At 39.4% G+C, this 18,674-nt stretch overlaps 1 protein-coding gene across 5 annotated transcripts in view; it reads right to left on the bottom strand.

Moving 5' to 3' along the window:
* The window catches only part of LOC131067514 (uncharacterized), a 95,877-nt gene that overhangs the window by 46,175 nt on the left and 31,028 nt on the right, over window positions 1-18,674 (bottom strand). The window lies entirely within an intron of this gene.

Below are 18,674 nucleotides of genomic sequence, written 5' to 3'. Positions count from 1 at the left end.
TATTTGATGCATTTCAGGTTCATACCATTGGAAGCCTGCTAATTGTAGGTCACCGTGTATGGTTAGTCTGAACCTTACTAGTGTGCTTAGTTCAATTGTAAGCATTCGTCTTAGGCTGCGCCAAAAATTGGGTGCCTAAATGAGTACCTCCAGTTTGAAAATCCTTCATTCCCTTGGAGCTTGCACTGTTCTTGTTGAGTTGTGAGGGTGTCTCTAGCAAAACAAGGATTAGTTTATGGAAATTTGTCTACCCGCAACACTAGCCATTACTACCATTGTCCTTAGGACCCCCTAAACCCTATCTCTTTTGTTGTTTATTTTCCCAATCTAAGATTCACAGCATCATCAGATGCAAGCCATCTTGTTGTAAACGTAAGCCCCCTTGTGTTACCAGCAAAACACATCAGCCCGTTGAGTTATCCCGTAGACAAGACCTGACATTTGGAACCTTGAGGTTGCCCCTTTGATCATCTAAACAGCATTAGAGATTTCCTTATTCAGAGGATAAGATACTCAGCATTCTATTATGTGTTGACCAGAGAGAGTCAGAGCACGACTTTAGCAACATCAACAAAACCCTAACCTTAACCCCTTCTAATTCCTAGCCCTAGTTGGGGAATTTGGTTGTCTAGGACGCAAAGACACCATCTCCATAATGCAGCCCAGATTTTAGGAACATCAATCCATTCACCCTCGGGGCTCATAATATAGCTCAGATTTCAAGATCATCCACCCTTGGGGCTCATACTGCAACCCATTTCACGATCCTGGGTCCACTCACCCTAGGGGCTCATCTATTTTTGAGATGGTTTTACTCCACCTCTCCCTAACAGCACCACACCCTTCCTTAAGGAAAGAATTAGAACTGGTTAAGAACTCGGGTCTATAAATATGCCAATATCTTGCTATACAATGACAATAGTTAATACTTAAGGAATTCAAACATATCTGATTTATATTCTGAATATCTTATTACTATTTTATATCAATCATGGAATATTAATCAAAGAGGCTTAAATACTTATTGGAGAAAAATATGATAATTAAGAGAGTTATCGCTCAGATTAGAACAGCATACTAATTCTTTGTCCAAGGCAAGAATTCTATTTGCAAACCAAGATAATCTACCAAACATTAGAATAGGATGCCCGAAGGCATTCTATCCTCTCCTGAAAAATCACTACTGATTCCAAGGTCTATATGTGCGAACAAGCGACTTTAGTGGAATAGCTTCTTGGGTAGTGTATGCTGAAAATCTCAAGGGGGACTTACGTTTAACAATTGTCTTGAACTGCTGGACTTAGATGGATTTAGCAATTTTAGGCTCTTCTTTTTTTTTGATTTTCTAGGAATTTAGACTTTCAAAAGAAAAGGAAAAAGAGATAGGGTTAAGAAGGCTAATCTAATCCTACGAACTTTGGAGACGGTATCAATTGGATGCTCTCGAGAAACCAAACCTTGCTTCGCCACACTAGGGACAACTACACAAAGCTGATGCAATCTTCGATGGATTGTGCTTATGATTAAGATGTTGGGATGCACAGAGGGTGGGCTCAGACTAACTTTGCACGGTAAAAATGGAAATCATCCATTTACCAAAAGTATGAGCGAAGATACACCATCAATTAACACTTATCAAATCCTTCATTCAAATTAACAACAATGAAAGCAAATCTAGATTAATTTTTCAAATTAACAACAATGAAAGCAAATCTAGATTAATTTTAACTAAGTGTTGAGGAAATTGAAACCATGCAAATCATTCAAACAATAGTGATTACAAAGCAACGCACATGCAATATATTATCTGGAAATGACCTTATGCAACAATACATCAAAAACCTCATACTCTCCAAATGAGAGGAGGTAGCCTTATATAGTTTTTCAGAAATAAATGAATGGCCGAGATCAAACAGTGATCAAGGGCCAAGATTGAAAGTCCTAAACCCTAATTAGGTTTTCCCAAAACACCATCAGTTCGAGTGAATAAGAAAGTGACACGTGGCACAGCTGCTAATCTCACTGGGGTGAGCGCCTACTTTACTCCTTCGTAGATTCGATGTACCTAGACACAATGAGCTTGACCTCCTCCATGGTGACACTTGGCAAACTGCCAATCTGGAAGTCGATGATGTCCACATCATCGGTACAAGTGGCGAGGATGCCTTCCCACTCAACTGCCTGGGCAAGAAAACTTTCATCGATGAAGAGAAAGTTTGCGATCTTTGAAAGATCGCCCTTGTCAATCATCCCTGAAGCCTTGAAGAAGCTTGACTAAATCCTGGCTCTGAGGTTCTTTGCCTACAAGTGTTTCTCCCTTATACTCTCTTTCTTCCAAATCTCGGATGCTACACGAAAACACTTTGCTCAAAATCTCCCTGACACTCTCCTCTTTTTCAAAGCACTTGTCTCGGATTTCTTCAAAACATCAATCCGGGTAACCAAGGTGTAATACCAGGTGCTAAAGTCGTACCTATCTCCGGTCTGTATGATACCTGCATCCAACAGACTTCTCTTGGACAAACCTCAGATAACCTTCAGATGAGGAAGTATTTCATCTTGAATCTCCTCCACGTCCTCGCAATTGGCGGCTAAATCTTGGATACGGTTGACAAGTGAAGAAGCCGACTCATGTGCTAACACTAAATTCTCTACCAATATATCTGCACGTGCTGAGGCATCTGAAATCCATCCCTTAGCCTGTGTGAATGTACCCTTCATATCCTCAAAATCCTTCATTGATCCCTGCTAAAGAGGTTGTGGCGGAGTAACCGGGATCTCACGGTTGAGTGGGCTGGTAAGATGGAGAACATACTTTCTCCACTGCAGGTTTTCTTCTTCGACCTTCTTCCTCATTTCTTTCTCCTGGGCCAGACTTGTCTTCAAAGCGTTGCAAGAGTCGTCAAAATACTGGACCTCTTGGTCCTGGGTGGGCTTACCCAACTCTATGGTAGTGATCTCGTAATCATCCGCGGCGACATTGTCCCTAGTCTTTCCTTCTTTGAACACCGCTATCTGGACTGTCCTGAACCTTGCACTGTCTCTCTGAATTAGGGAAAACTTTCTGGCGGGCTTGGGTGGTTTAGTTATAGTGGGCTCATTCACCTTCTCCAGAAATGCAGCAGTGACCTCTTCGGAACAGGCCTCCTTGGGGACCTTGGCCTTTATTCTTTCCCTCGGCCAATCCGGAATGGTTGATTGCTCTACAATATTCCAGTCAAACTCATCATCTGCCTCTCTTGGGTTTGTTGGTATGCCATCCAAGAAGACTGTAGGTGCTTCAGCTTGCTTTCTGTCTGGACTTTGGATGACCTCTTCCACTACTTCCTTAACCAGACGAGAAGGCACTCTCACTTCATCATCAATCATGCAGATGTTCATCTCTTGCTCCCCAATTGCATTCTGACCGGGCACAATGGAAGCAGCACTCAGGATGGAGTGACCTTCGCTGGACTCCCTTCTTTCACCTACAACCCTTTTCCCTGTGACCTTTGTGGAGCTTCCAACCAACTCCTTCCTCTTTCGAGACCCAACACTTTCTGGATTTCGGACATCACCGGCAGAGGTACAAGGATTGATGGACAGAGTATCATCTACTCCCATCAATTCATAGGTCAAGGTCACACCTTTGGCCTTTACCTGCCTTGTCTTTTCAAACGTCCACCACCTCGAATACTCAACCACCGATCTCATGAGGTCTGTTGGATCTGACTTCTCCCCCTCTGTCCAATCTATTAAAACCAGGGGTTCATTTTTCATCTTTTCAAAGCCTGGTTGCTGAAACTTTTCTCCACTTGATCGGCAACTCTGAATACCTTTGTTGCTCTCACCATGCTCAAAGGAATTCTTGACCAGAATCTTTTCCTGACCTCGAAGCTATCGACTGGATTAGCCTAGTAATCTTCTAGGTCTGGTCTATGCTCAAACGTTTGTTCCTTCGACCACCTTTATCCTGTGGAATGGATCGAAATTCCTTCATGCCTTGTATTGATAGAAGGGATACCAGGCTAGCTCCTTCTCAGCGGTTGCAGCAGCTTGTGATGATGGACATGTTTTGCAGCCCATTGTCAATTGTAAGTGAGGACGTTCCTGCCTTCTTCTGCTTATCCCTTTGAATCACTATATACTCCTCCAATTGTCTTACAACCTCGAGCAACACCACTCGGTTCGTAGGGTAAGTTGGAAGCTTGTATGGAAGTCCGAAGAATCCCAGAATTCGGAGGTAAGTGAACTTTGGATATTGGATGTACCAATATCCGAACCAATTGATGAAGTCCATAGACTCTTGAGAGAGTCTCTAGTGCAGCCCACCTTGCAGTGTCCGAGTGATGTGCATGAGGAAAGTATCATTCACTCTTTTGAAATGGAATTTCTCTTCCATGTGGAGCTGGGGGTAGCAATCATACACTGGAAACTGGTTCTCCTTGTTCCCTACTTCTCCTCTACAAGTGAGACCTCTGTATCTGTAGGTCCTGGCCAAGGAATAAAACAGGTAAGAACTCATGAAGAAAGTCCTATTCGTCTCCAGGTTCCTCGGTTGGCTGTCTAGGTTGTCGCTGATCATCCTGGCCCAGTCTATCATTTTTACTCCATTGATTATTTCATTAATGAAATAATACATCCAGGGTTCGAATGGAGCTCCCTGAGGGTTTCCCATCATTCTATTGAGCAGGACAATCATGTCCCCAATGTCTTCCTTGAAGTATGCTCACACTAGGCTCTTCCTCTGAAGTTTGGAGGCGCCCTTCCTTGGCTTGTCTAGCCAGGAATGGTTAACTATGGCATCATATTCCTCTAGGTGGTCCTGATACAGACCGTCAGCTTCGTCCTTTGTCATATACACTATGTTGTGATACTCTGAGATCCTGAAGGCCTCTCTGATGGCCTCATCACTAATGTTCGCTAGTACCCTTCCATCAGGTGCAACAATGTATTTACTGATGGGGTTGTAATGTTTGGCACATTCGACTACTAGTTCATTGCATTGCATGGTGGGGAGGAAGCCAGTAGCATGCACGATGCCACTCTTCATCATCTTTCGCGCAATGGTGGTAGGCACAAGGTTGTCCAGACCAAACATTCGCTTCTTAAATTCCCTCAGATTGATGTGTCTGAGGTTGGTGTCGCTGATGTTCTTCCATTTTGAAGTCATCCTCGACTCCAGAGGAGCATCTTTATCCACTTGAAATTTCATTATGTTCGGGACGTGCAGATAAACAATGAAATTTTAAGTTTAGAAAATAATTTGCAAAGTTTCGAAAATAACGAGGCTGCGAAATGGCTAAGTGTTGGAAAATTTTCATTTTTATTCTCATACTTAGCCATAAAAATTGAATTTTCACCTCAAAAACCTTCAATCTTAATGCTGGTTGTGGTTACCACCAAGTGTCAAAACTTTCAAAAAATTTCATAGCCAAAAAAAAAATGATTTTCTTTCTCCAAAATTTTCGAAAAAAATCATTTATTAAATTCTGGAAAATATTCAGAAAAAATCCATAAATCTGCATCATGAATTTAGTTTCACCTTTGAATGGGTAGAAGTAGGGCTAAAACTCTCTCAAGAACACTCAGAAAATTCAAAAAAGGTTAAATAATTCTTCCTCGTACTAGTTGCCCTTCTCCAAAAATCTATGAAACTTTTGTCAAAAAAGTTATCCAACTTCCAGCAATATCAAAATTTTCTCCAAATGATCTTCAAACTGAAATACTTTTACCAAGCTCTCCTTAGTAACTTCGAACTTCTTGGTGTAGAAATGAAGTTTATAATGAAGTATTTGTAAACAAGGTTAAATCCTCAATTAGAAACCCTTAAAATCTTCCAACTCATACTTCCTAATTTTAACTTCATGTTTCCAAGTTTTAAGAAAATATCTTAAAAAAAACTTCCCATTTTGATTATAGGTTCAAAATATTTACCAATCTTCCAATATTCTTTTTCAAAAAAACTTTCCATTTTGAATTTAGTTCGAAAATTTTTAATAATCCTCAAATATTCTCTTTCAAAAAAACTTTCCTTTTTGGATTCAAGCTTGAAAATATCCAATAATCCTCAAATATTCCATTAAAAAAAACTTTCTATTAAGTTCGAAATAATCTTGGAGAATTTTATGACATCACTAGGCATCTTGTTGATTTTGTTTGACTTTCATGTGTAGGCGGACTTTGGGATGCTTACCTTCTTCTTCCTCAAACTTTGGCGAACTTTAGGCTCTACCCTAAGGTATGGCGGAGTTTGATGATCTCTCTATGGCGGACTTTTGGTACCATGGAGGGCGGACTTTGGGAGGACCTCTATCAAGCATGGCGGACTTCTATGGCATCTCCTCAACATTTGAAGACCTTGGGCGGAGTTTTGAAGGTCTTCCATATGGCTATAGCGGAGTTTTGAAGACCACTATCAAAGCTTCTCCAAGACAATGGACTTTGGAGTGTTGGCTATCATGGCGGACTTTGGTGACTTCTCCACCAAGGCGGACTTTGAAGGCACCTCCTTCATGGGCGGACTTCTAGCAAGGCTCCTCAAGGCGGAGTTTGAAGACTTTCCCTTGGATGGCGGACTTTTGATTGCACCCCTTGGGCGGACTTCGGAGGGTTCTCCTTCATGGCATGGCGGAGTTTGGAGGTGCCACTTCATAGCCTTTCCAACATATGGCAGACATTGGAAGGTGTTCCCACATGACCTCCCGCACCCACATGGCATCACTTACACAAGGCTCAAGGCGGACTTTGGAGGGTCTTCAACACATGGCGGACTTTTTGGAGGGTCTTCTCTTCATGGCCTCCCGTATCATGGCGGAGTTTGAACCTGCAACAATACTTTAAAACCCTTGTTGGCCAGATTTAGAAGAATTCTTAGAAAAAATTTCAAAATTTCACAGCTTAATCAAATTTAACAGGATTAACTTGAAATTTGAAATCCATGCCTAGGTGGATCATCTGAGGCATCACGCCCCCTAAAATGTAGGGATTTGGCTTTTTAGGTCAAAACTTGGAATTTTTGAGTCCCGGTCGAAGCTGGTCAGTGGTGTAAGTGCAAACCCTAGATTCCCATCCCGAAAAAGCAAAAAGCAGGCATCCCTAAAAAATAAGAAAAACTTTCTAAAAATAGCCATACCGGGGATCTGGCTGAAAATGCCAAAAACAAAACTTCCTAAAAAATAGGAAAAAAGCAAAAAAGCAAACTTTCTAAAAAAAGAAAGTTGTCCAAATTCGTCCAAATCAATTGCGATTTTCATCCCTTGGCCTTTCTAAGCACTCTGGTGGTGTTTGTATTTCGGAATCACATAATTTGCAAAAACTAACTTTCAATTGTCGGGGCCTGAATTGTTCAAAACTGGACCAGGTTTGGTGAAACTGAAGCGGAAGGTCATAGGACACTAACAAAACCCTAGAAAGCAGGAAAAGAGAGGGTCCCCATTTGCAATGGGGCAATGTGTGAAAAAGGTCACAACAGTAATGTTGGTGGAATTGATTTGCATCATTCCATACACAAACATTGACAACTTGTCCAGCTAGAAACTCAAATTGTCTACAACTTTTTCTTCATCATTGTTTATGATATTTATGATCTATGGAAGCACTTGTGCGTACTCTTTTTTCCATTCTTCATATGTTTTCACTTGTTCATCATGCTTGAAAAAGGATGGCATGGGTGATCCCTAGAGCTTATCATATCAATTCAACTCTACAGATGATAAGATGATACCTTTTGTGCTTCTTCAATAAATGATACCTTTTGTGCTTCTTCAATAAGTTATCAATCATCTTCAAGGTACCAGTACCAATCATTACCAACTTGTCCAGAGTGTCCTTATCAAAACCAACCTTGTGCTCTGTCAAAATGAACAAAAATTGTATCTTGGAATTCAGGTGTTTCTCCATACATTTCAATCTGATTTCAATTCTTCTTTGTTCAAAAAATATATTCTTAGTGGCAGCATGCTTGTTCCACAACTCATCAACATGTTTGATCACCTTTTCAAATTTCCTTGTAATTAATCCAGTGGTCATGTTGAATTTTGTTATCTTCAATCCATCAACAAGTTCTTTTTCTTTTTCCTTAAATTCAGCACTTCCTTTTGCCACTTCCTCTTTTCTACTGCCTCTTCTATCAACTTCTTCTCAATTTCAGTCTGTTACTCAAATAGGGGTGGACGCAATACATTTAAGATTTTATCATTTCATTTTGATCCAACATCCTCTGTTTAAGAGCTTCATTTTCTGCATACAATTTTTCAACAACTTGTGTAAACATGACTGCATTAACAGTCAGCTCAGTTGCTTCCATTGCACTAGTATCCCTCAAGCCTATGTACAACAAGATGCCCAACAATCTTGCTCGGATCTTCAATAGTAATTGACCTTTTATCCTGCAGATATAATGACCAAATTGCAAGAATTTTATCAGCAGGATCTAAACCTGATCCAAAATACAATTTGTCTGCAGCTTCTTGGCTCAATTTTATATTAATCTTCTCATTCCTCCTCAAATTACTGAAAGCAATGGCTGATAATATGTCCCAACCTGCAAGAATCATGCACCCTGCTTCTTCAACTATCTTTCTTACCTTTTGTGGGGTCATGTCTTTCATTTGTTTTTCGACCTCTGCCACAATTGTGGAATGATTTGCTCATGCATAGCAGGATTAATATCCTTCACCATTTCCCTTATTTTCTCACCCTTGAACTTCACAATGAACTTTTTGAATTCTTGAGAATTAATAAAATTATAATCAGCAATAAATTTAGCACTAGCCTTTGCTCTAATGTCATCTAAAAGTTGATCAGAAGGCTCAAAAGCCATTTCCAACCTATCCTCAAGTGGATCCTGCACTCTAATCCCTGGTTCTTGTAGCACCTAATCCCATTCCTCACTCTCATCCACAGAAAAACTTGTTTCTAGGGTGGGCTATGGAGACATATGACTTATGTTAAATTTAAGTGATCCGATTTTATGAAAAAGAAATTCACACAAAATACAGTGTATATCCTGGGAAAACCTTCCTCTATGAAGGTGAAAAACCCAGCCAAGAAGTTCTTTATTATTTATTGATACATAAGATGTTTATACAATGAATCTGCCTTATTCCTTGATGCTAGAATCAATTCACTTCTATATACAATCTGCTAAGAATAAGTTCAGTCTGATACATAAACTATCCACTCGCTGTCTATGATGCCAATACCGTGTGTCTAGAATATCTGCAGGTAATTGATGTATCGCAACACAAGGAGGAACACAATCTGTATACTGATTGTGAGATTCAGACTGCTGGAGATCGAAGGTTGTTTTCTTAACTATAGCATTAACTATAACCATTTCAATGATTAATAAACGGAAATATATATATAAGTTGAATATGAAATGTGTAAGGCCAAAGGCCCTTCACGCATTTTATAGTGAAGTCGAGTGTTGGGAATCCAACTAACGCTATTCATCAACACTCCCTCTTAGCTAGGGAGGAATCCTTTTCAACATCTGAGTTACATAGCCATGGCCACTCCCAGAGGGTGAGTGCACTCAAATGCTCAGTCATGAAATCTCTCACATGACATTCACTGTACCTACTTGCAGAGGGTGAATCCACCATACCTACTCGCAGAGGGTGGAACAAGGGCTGGAACCTCAAACTTCTCTCGCAGAGAAGAACACAACACAAGGGCTGATACCTCAAACTTCTCTCGCAGAGAAGAATGCTCAACAAGGGCTGATAACTCAAACTTCTCTCACAGAGAAGAATGCTCCACAAGGGCTGATACCTCAAACTTCTCTCTCAGAGAAGAATGCATGACAAAAGGCTTGCACCTCAAGCTTCTCTCACAGAGAAGAATGCATTATAATACATATCAAGTAATTACTAATGCTGAGACTCCCTCTCAGCAAGAGCTTCATTTTCCACAATTCCAATCTTGTCTCGAAAATGCACAAATTTCACTTTCGCAAGAGGCTTGGTGAAAATGTCGGCCGTCTGCTCCTCAATACAAATGTATCTCAACTGAACAGCATTCCTTTGAACCATATCTCTGATATAGTGGTACTTAATCTCTACATGCTTCATTCTATCATGAAATACTGGATTGACTGAAAGCTTTACACAGCTTTGATTATCACAATGTATGATAGTAAGCTCCAGTGATTGACCAAACAATCCTACAAGGAGCTTACGAAGCCACACTGCTTCACGGGTTGCTACACATGCTGCAATATATTCTGCCTCTGCAGTGCTTAGGGCTATTGAAGACTGCTTCCTACTACACCAAGAAATCATAGCAGATCCCAAACTGAAACAACAACCAGAAGTGCTCTTCCGATCAGCAACACTCCCTACCCAATCAAAATCAGAATATCCTTCAAGAATCAAGTCCATACTGGAAGAGTATTTCAAGCCATATCCAACTGTGCCACGCAAATATCTCAAGATATGCTTGACTGCAACTAGATGTATCTGTCTAGGTTCACTCATGAACTGACTAAGTGCACTCACTGCATAACAAATATCTGGTCTAGTGTTAACTAGATACATCAGGGACCCAATCAATTGCCTGTACATAGTAGGGTCCACAAGATCTGAACTAGCTGCGGCTTCCCTTAATTTCTTCATGTTAGTTTCCATGGGTGTGGACATGGATTTACAATCTGTCATTCCAAATCTCTTCAAAATGTCGATGGTGTATTTACCTTGACTTAGGATAATCCCATTGGGCCTCTGCCACACCTCCAACCCTAGAAAGAAATGCATAAGTCCTAAGTCCTTCATCTCGAATTCTGAAGTCAGCTCCTTACATCTAATGATGAGATGATCTTCTCCGATAATAAATAGATCATCAACATAAAGTACCAAGATCAACATATCACCATTGAATACTTTGAAGTAAAGGTTTGGATTAGCATCATTTTTGCAGAAACCCAAACCCACTAAGTATCTATCAATTCTTTCATACCAAGCCCGAGGAGCCTGTTTAAGACCATATAGGGCTTTCTTCAATTTACACACATGAGACTCTTTCTCATGAATCACGAACCCCTCAGGTTGCTCGATGTAGACTTCTTCTTCAATCACGCCATTGAGAAAAGCAGTCTTCACATCCATCTAATGCAACTTCCATCCTTTAGCTACTGCAATAGCAATGATGGTTCTAATGGAAGTATAGCGAGCAACAGAGGCAAATGTTTCCTCGTAATCTATTTCTTCTTGTTGGGAAAAACCACGAGCCACAAATCTAGCTTTGTACTTTTCAATGCTGCCATCAGTTGCATGTTTTATCTTGAACAACCACTTGGAAGATACAACAGACTTCCCTTCTGGTCTAGGCACAATATCCCACACATTGTTCTTGAGAATGGATTGATACTCTTCGTCCATAGCATCTTTCCAAACTTGTTGATTTGAGGCTTCTTCTACACTAGACGGTTCAGATTCAATAAGATTACACATTAATGCAACATAACCAGAGAACCTTTGTGGTCTTTTGCTTTCCCTGAATGTGCCTCTAGGAGCAGCAAACTGTTCTGCTTCCTACATAGTGTTTCGTGCCCAAAGAAGTCTCTTTAGAGACACAACAATACCCCTAGGCCCATCAGTGGGATCCAAGGGTTCAATTGGATCATTGCTTATATCAGATTCTGTAGACTCCCTCTGAACCTCAGGAGTATGGTCAATATCCATGTCTTGAGGAGTCTCATCATCTATCTCCATGCATGAGCCCTTTGATTTTCTGAATGCAACATCTTCCTCAAATGTGACATCCCTACTAACCTATATTTGCTTTTGACCAGGAATGTAAACATGATAGGCTTTGGAGGTTTCACTGTAGCCTACAAATATTCCTCTCTTGCCAGAAGGCTCCAACTTGGTTCTCTTGTCCTTGGGAATATGAACATACACAGGAAAACCAAATATTCTCAGGTGACTGATATCAGGCTTGATACCTGAGAAGGCTTCTTCAGGAGTTATATTTTGTAATATCCGATGAGGACATCTATTTTGAACATACACTGCTGTTCTAGAGGCTTCTGCCCGTAGAAAAATTTGAAGGTCTTGATCATGAATCATAGCTTTTCCAGTTTCAACTATAGATTTGTTCTTCCTTTCAGCAACCCCATTTTGTTGAGGGTTGTAAGGAACACAAAACTCCCTCTTGATCCCTGCCTCAATACAGAAATCACGAAAGCTACCCGAAGTGTATTCACCTCCATTGTCAGACTTTAGAATTTTAATTTTCTTTCCAGTGATATTTTCTACGAGAGCTTTAAACTCTTTAAGCCTACCTAGGACTTCATTAGACTCTTTAGACCTTAAGAAATAAATCCAAGTCTTCCTAGAGTAGTCATCTATAAAAGTTACATAATACAAACATCCACTTAGGGATGGAATTGACATTGGACCACATAAGTCTGAATGTACAAGATCTAGTATTTCTTTAGACCTACTTTCACTGCTATGGAAAGGACTTTTAACATTTTTACCCATAGCACAACCTTTACAAGTACCATCATTTACATGAATGAGTTTAGGAATACCTTTTACCATCTTCTCCAAAGATAGGAGAGCCCTGAAGTGAAGATGTCCAAGTCTTTTGTGCCAGAGTTCGCTGGAACTTGCAGAATCATGAATAAGTGCTTGAACTGGGAGAGTGGAGAGTTTGTATAAACTCTCATGTCGATTTCCGATCACACGAGCAATCTTGATGTTGGAGTTCTTAGGCCAAGCAAAAACTCTTCCTTCAGAAAATGCAATTTGATATCCCTTATCCTCCAAGGCTGAAATGGATACTAGGTTCCTCTTGATCCCTGGAACAAACAATACATAACTTAGGTGTAGAGAAACTCCTTATTCAAGTTTTAGAGATGTAGCACCAATTCCTCTTACAGCATAGCGTACATCATCTCCAATGATGACTTGGAGATGTGGCTCTTTCTCTACTAAATCAGAAAGGTACTCCGGATGACCGGTGATATGTCGAGAGGCTCCACTATCAATTAACCATGTATCACTGTCCATAGAAACATTGCTTTGATAATGCTGATATGAAAAGAAAACCATTGGAGTTATCTTCAACCTCCTTCTGAGATGAGACTTCATTGATGTTTGCTCCTTGATGATTATGTCTTGTTAAACAATCCTTTGCAAAGTGACCAAACTTGTCACATCTAAAACATTGGATGCGAGAGAGATCTTTCTTCCTCTTCCTAGAATCAGGTGCAGAATCTGATTTAAAATTTCTTTTCTTTTTGAAGTTGTCATTCTTCCAATACTTTCGCTTCTTGGTAGATTGAGTGGCAAGAACATGTGTATCTTCATTTTGAGAACTTTTGACGATTCCTCTAGAAGTCAATCTTGATTCTTCTTGAATACAATTTGCTCGAAGTCAATCAAACTTAGGTAATTTTGACCTTCCACTTATGCTTTGAATAAATGGCTTCCATGAATGAGGCAAACCATTCAAGGCTAGCATGACAAGGTCTTTATCTATCACTTGATCCCCAATTGCGCATAGTTGATCTCTCAATTCTGAAATTTTCATGAAGTAGGTTATGACTGAATCTCCTTTTGCCATCTTCACTTGGTGGAGTTGTTGTCTCAAGGCAAGAGCCCTACTTACGTTGTTAATCTCATATAAACCTTCCAAGGTCTTGAACATATCTCTTGCAGTTGTCATCTTGGAGATGAGAGGTACCAAGTGATCCCTCACGGAGTCGATTAAAATCTTCTTTGCTTTGATGGCATTTTTCTTGAATTGCAGTTTCTCCTCATGATCTTCAGGTTCGGATAAATCCTTTTCCTCTATGAATTGAAGAAGATCATTCTCTTCAAGTGCAATGAGCACTCTAAACTTCCATGAGGTGAAGTTAGATGCGCCTTCAAGTCTATCTTCGACTTTAAGACCATTCACCATTTTCGAGACTTAGAGATATTGCACAGTGGGGAGAGAGATGAGAGAATATTTAGAAATTGTTTAGAATCTGATCACGATCTTCTTTCACCGTGGCTCTGATACCATGTTAAATTTAAGTGATCAGATTATATGAAAAAAGAAAATTCACACAAAATACACAGTGTATATCCTGGGAAAACCTTCCTCTATGAAGGTGAAAAACCCAGCCAAGAAGTTCTTTATTATTTATTGATACATAAGATGTTTATACAATGAATCTGCCTTATTCCTTGATGCTAGAATCAATTCACTTCTATGTACAATCTGCTAAGAATAAGTTCAGTCTGATACATAAACTATCCACTCGCTGTCTATGATGCCAATGCCGTGTGTCTAGAATATCTGCAGGTAATTGATATATCGCAACATAAGGAGGAACACAATCTGTATACTGATTGTGAGATTCAGACTGCTGGAGATCGAAGGTTGTTTTCTAAACACAGAACACGATCTGCAGAATATTATATTATATGCTTATGGTAATGTCTCGATGCATATACCATACATATAACCGATTATGGTTTCCTCCAACCAACACGACTTCTTACAAGTCGGTCATAGCATTAACCATCACGTCTCTTCAGGGTGGCGGGATATATGAATTAGACTATCTTAACAAGTCATTAACTATAACCGTTTCAATGATTAATAAACGGAAATATATATATAAGTTGAATATGAAATGTGTAAGGCCAAAGGCCCTTCACGCATTTTATAGCGAAGTCGGGTTTTGGGAATCCAACCGACGCTATTCATCAACAACTTAATGGTGTCACAGTTTGTGGTCCACCAAGTCTTGTGCTATGTGCTGGAGTAGATCAAACACTAGGTGACCTTGCAGCTTTAATTGGCACATTTGAGAGCAATTGTTATTCATGCTCTATCATCAGTTCCATTCTCTTGACTCCATCTTCTTCATTTATAAATGCTCCTTGATAAGAGGGATCAGCCCTCTTTCTCAGATTCTCAACTCTTTGAATCCTACTCCAGATGTCCAATCTCCTTTCCACATGCTCAAACTTAATACGATTACTTATCAATTCCTCTTGCCAATTGAAATGATGCACATACTAAGTCCTTGAGCAATCTTAGCATTATTGATGAAATGCTAAAGATCAAATTTTCTTCCATTCTCTGCAAGTAGCAACTTGAAATAATTGAGTTTTGTACCAACAAGTGCATATCCCTCTCTAGCAGTTAGTTTAAAATCTCCAAAAATCAAAGTGGAAGGCAAAAAAAGATGATTTTCCATGTCCCTTAAAATGCAAATAATCAGATTGAGCCATTTGCCATACAATCTCCAAAAATGCAACTCTATCTCGCACAAATATTGGCAAAAAGTGAAGAATACCCTCAAATCCATATACTCTTATCATGGTGAAGTCTTGGAAGACATACTAATCACCCCAGTTATGCTCAATCTTCACTCTATCATCTCTCTCCTCGGGTCTTAAGAACTTCATTATTGTGTTTGACAGCCTCCAATTGGAGAGAAACCCAAGATATTTGCAAATATTCTTCACCAAGAATTCTTCAAAGTACATATAGTGAGCCTGTTGGCATCCACTATCCTATATGTACTCTTGAACGGGGCGTGGGAAACCCTTTTTGTCATATGGTCTCAAATTGAGTAGTAGTTCCCACATATGTATTTCCCATCCTCTATATAACAGCATATGCATCAAAAGGGAATACCATTTAAAACTGATAATTGCACTATCCATTTTCACAGAAGCAAGAGCCTTGTTTATACTTTCCTCAAGATACATTGCATAATCAAATGACTGACTGTTGCCAGGATTTTGAATATCCGCAGTAAACACCATCAAGTTTACTGGCATGTGCCTATGGGCATCAAAGCCTACACCTAACAAACTGCATAATAGATCTTTTCAAAATATTCATGAAACAAATCAAGAAAGAAGGGTGGTTGATCTTTTATCAAAGAATTTTTGCAATTGATCATTCTTCTTGGGCCTATGGATTGGTAACCATTTTCTTTTGTAATCCCACTCATGCTAGTGGAACTCCCTGCTGAAAGACCATAATCAATAGGCATCTCAAGGCTTGAATCTAGCTTGAACACATGACAGATGTAGTCTTTTATTATATCTAAGAATTCTTCACCATCATATTATTATATCTAAGAATTCTTCACCATCACTACTATAGATTTTCATCTTTTCAAGTGCATATTTTTTGGCTAAGGCTCTTATCAATTCCACATTTACAAAAACATTGGATACCACTAATTTGGCTATCCCAAGTCTCTAGGGATTGCAAACCGGGATTTTTCGATACATCTTTGAATAATGATACCTAAACAAAGTATACCCATCTATCAGCAAGACACCATCCTTGTAGCCTCTTTGTATATCCTCAAATCTATCCAATTGAGTGTTCACACCCTGCTGGTGTCTTGGCCTTTGGGGAGAACCAGGCAACCATTCTATCAAATCTTCACAAAACTTTTGGTCCTTTTTCTACCTTTTCGCCCTAGGCTGACCTTTTGAAGACCCCTTAGTTGAACTAGCCATTGCCACTAGGGTTCAAGAATTTAAGAATTTGCACCTAATTTGTTCCACTGAGAATGCCTAGGCTTCTTTCACTTAATTCTCAATTTGCAGTGAGCTCTAATTAACTAGGGTTCGAGTTCAAAAAACAACTTCACAGAAAAACCCTAACTAAAAGCACAAAAGCTCAAATTGAAAGCAACAAAGCCCAAATTGCAGGAGAAGCTATAATTTACTAATTTAATGGCGCCAATTGCTTTAAAGCTCTAAGAAAATCTCTTTTACGCTACAAGAAAACACTTCACTCTTTCTATCCTTCTTTGTCGAGAGCTCTACAAGACTTTACAATCGATTTGTGACAAGAATTGGGAAAAAATCCAACTTTAATTCACCAAATTTGCTTCATTAATGCATGCTCACGTGAGCATTTACATTACCGGTTGGGCCAATGGCACGTTTAAACCTCCACCGTAGATCAAAAAGAGTGACATTCATCGGCCAAGTTTGAAAAGTCTCCAGTGATATGACTCATCAAAGTCATATCAACCATTTGGTTGTTGGATCATTGGAACACATTTGATGTTCCAATGATGTATTGAGGCTTCATCGATATCCCTTTTGTCATCCACGATGGCACCATCAATGGATCCTTCGAAGTGTTCCATCAATGATACAATCTTCAGGAATAGCCTCTTGTTTTGCCACATCACATGCCACATAAGCTTCCACCTCATGCCCTCTGTCTTCATCATTGGATTGTTGGAGCTTAGAAGGAGCTCATGTTAGAATAATGTATTGTTTCCTTAATAATCATCTAGTTGTCTTAGTTAGTTTAGGAATGTTTCCTTTCTGCATTATATTAACGATTGTTTCTTTTAGAAACATGGTCTCTTGTAAACTCTTTATATAGAGCTTTCATCTCTATTACTAATAACATCAAATATTTTAATATGGTATCAGAGCCCAGATTGCTCGTCTGAGTCTAACTCCCTCACGGGAGGCCCAAGATTTTGGGAGGGCACCTTTGAAATCTGTAAATCGTGAGTTTTTTCTCGTGAGATTTCTTCTTGATTTTTGTGCGCTTGTTTGAATGAGTTTACCTATTTGAAGGGCGCTTTTTTGATTAAAAATCGCGTTTTTAGAAATCCTCTAAAAATCGAGGGTTTCTATGTTCGCAACCTATTGTTTTCCCGCGTGAAGCCTTCTCTTTTGCCACACAAAAGTATTCACGGATTTGTTAATTGGTTCACGCAACATCTCTCTGCTTTCCATGCGCTTGTTTCATTCCATGACACAAAGGCTCTATTACGATGGTAGTGGTTTTTTTATGGCGGTGACACACTTCTCTGTGCGCTGCATCTGATTTTTGCAACAACAACGACGTTTTTTTTGTGTATCCATGCGATTTTTTCTACACAGCGTTTTTTCTCAGCACGTCACTACTTTTCGGGGCCATTTTTTTTTGTACAGGGGTTTTCGACTCGTCTCTGTGTGAGCGATTTTCTATGCCCTCGCCTCATTTTTCACTGCGGATTTTCTGCATGACTTTTTTTCCGCAATGGTTCTCTGTGTTGGCAATGGGACTGACAGGATTTGTTTTCTTCTCTGCCATTTGTGGGTTTTTGTGCCTTTCTGTTTTTGGCGCCTGTTTTTTTTTGTTCCGCGATTTCCTCGGTTTTCCGCAACTACGCCAAGGTGTGGGCAATTATTTGTTTTGCATTTTTCACGGGAAATGCAAAAATTATGTCAGGTTTTTATTAAAAAGAAATTCCCTTAAAAATTTCTAATGGGTTTTAATAATTTCACCTCTAAAATTATTTGGTGGGTTTTTAATAAAAAAAAATTCCCTTAAAAATTATTCCACAAATTATTTATGGTTTTTTATTCTGCAAGGGTTTTATAATTTTTGTCCATAAAAAATTGTGGGTTTTGTGCGATTTTTGGCCTTAAAAATCATTTTGTAAAGGGTTTCACCATTTTTCCTCAAAAATGAAGTTTTGTATTTTGATCCATGTCTCAAATTTTGTCTTGGGTTTTGATCAAATTTTCACCTTGAAAATTGTGTCGGGTTTTGATCGATTTTTCTCCTCAAAAATCATGCCTAGTCATCTGTGATTCGCGATGTTTGCATGGGATTTTGGGTTTTGCTTGATTTTGTCCTCAAAAATCATGGGTATAGGTGTTTTTGTCTTAGGGTTTTTACAGTTTTTCTAACAATGCTTTGTA

Source organism: Cryptomeria japonica, chromosome 10 (genome assembly GCF_030272615.1).
Source record: "Cryptomeria japonica chromosome 10, Sugi_1.0, whole genome shotgun sequence".
NCBI classification, from domain to species: domain Eukaryota; kingdom Viridiplantae; phylum Streptophyta; class Pinopsida; order Cupressales; family Cupressaceae; genus Cryptomeria; species Cryptomeria japonica.
Note: the sequence above shows the minus strand (reverse complement) of the source record. Positions and strands in the feature narration are given on the sequence as shown.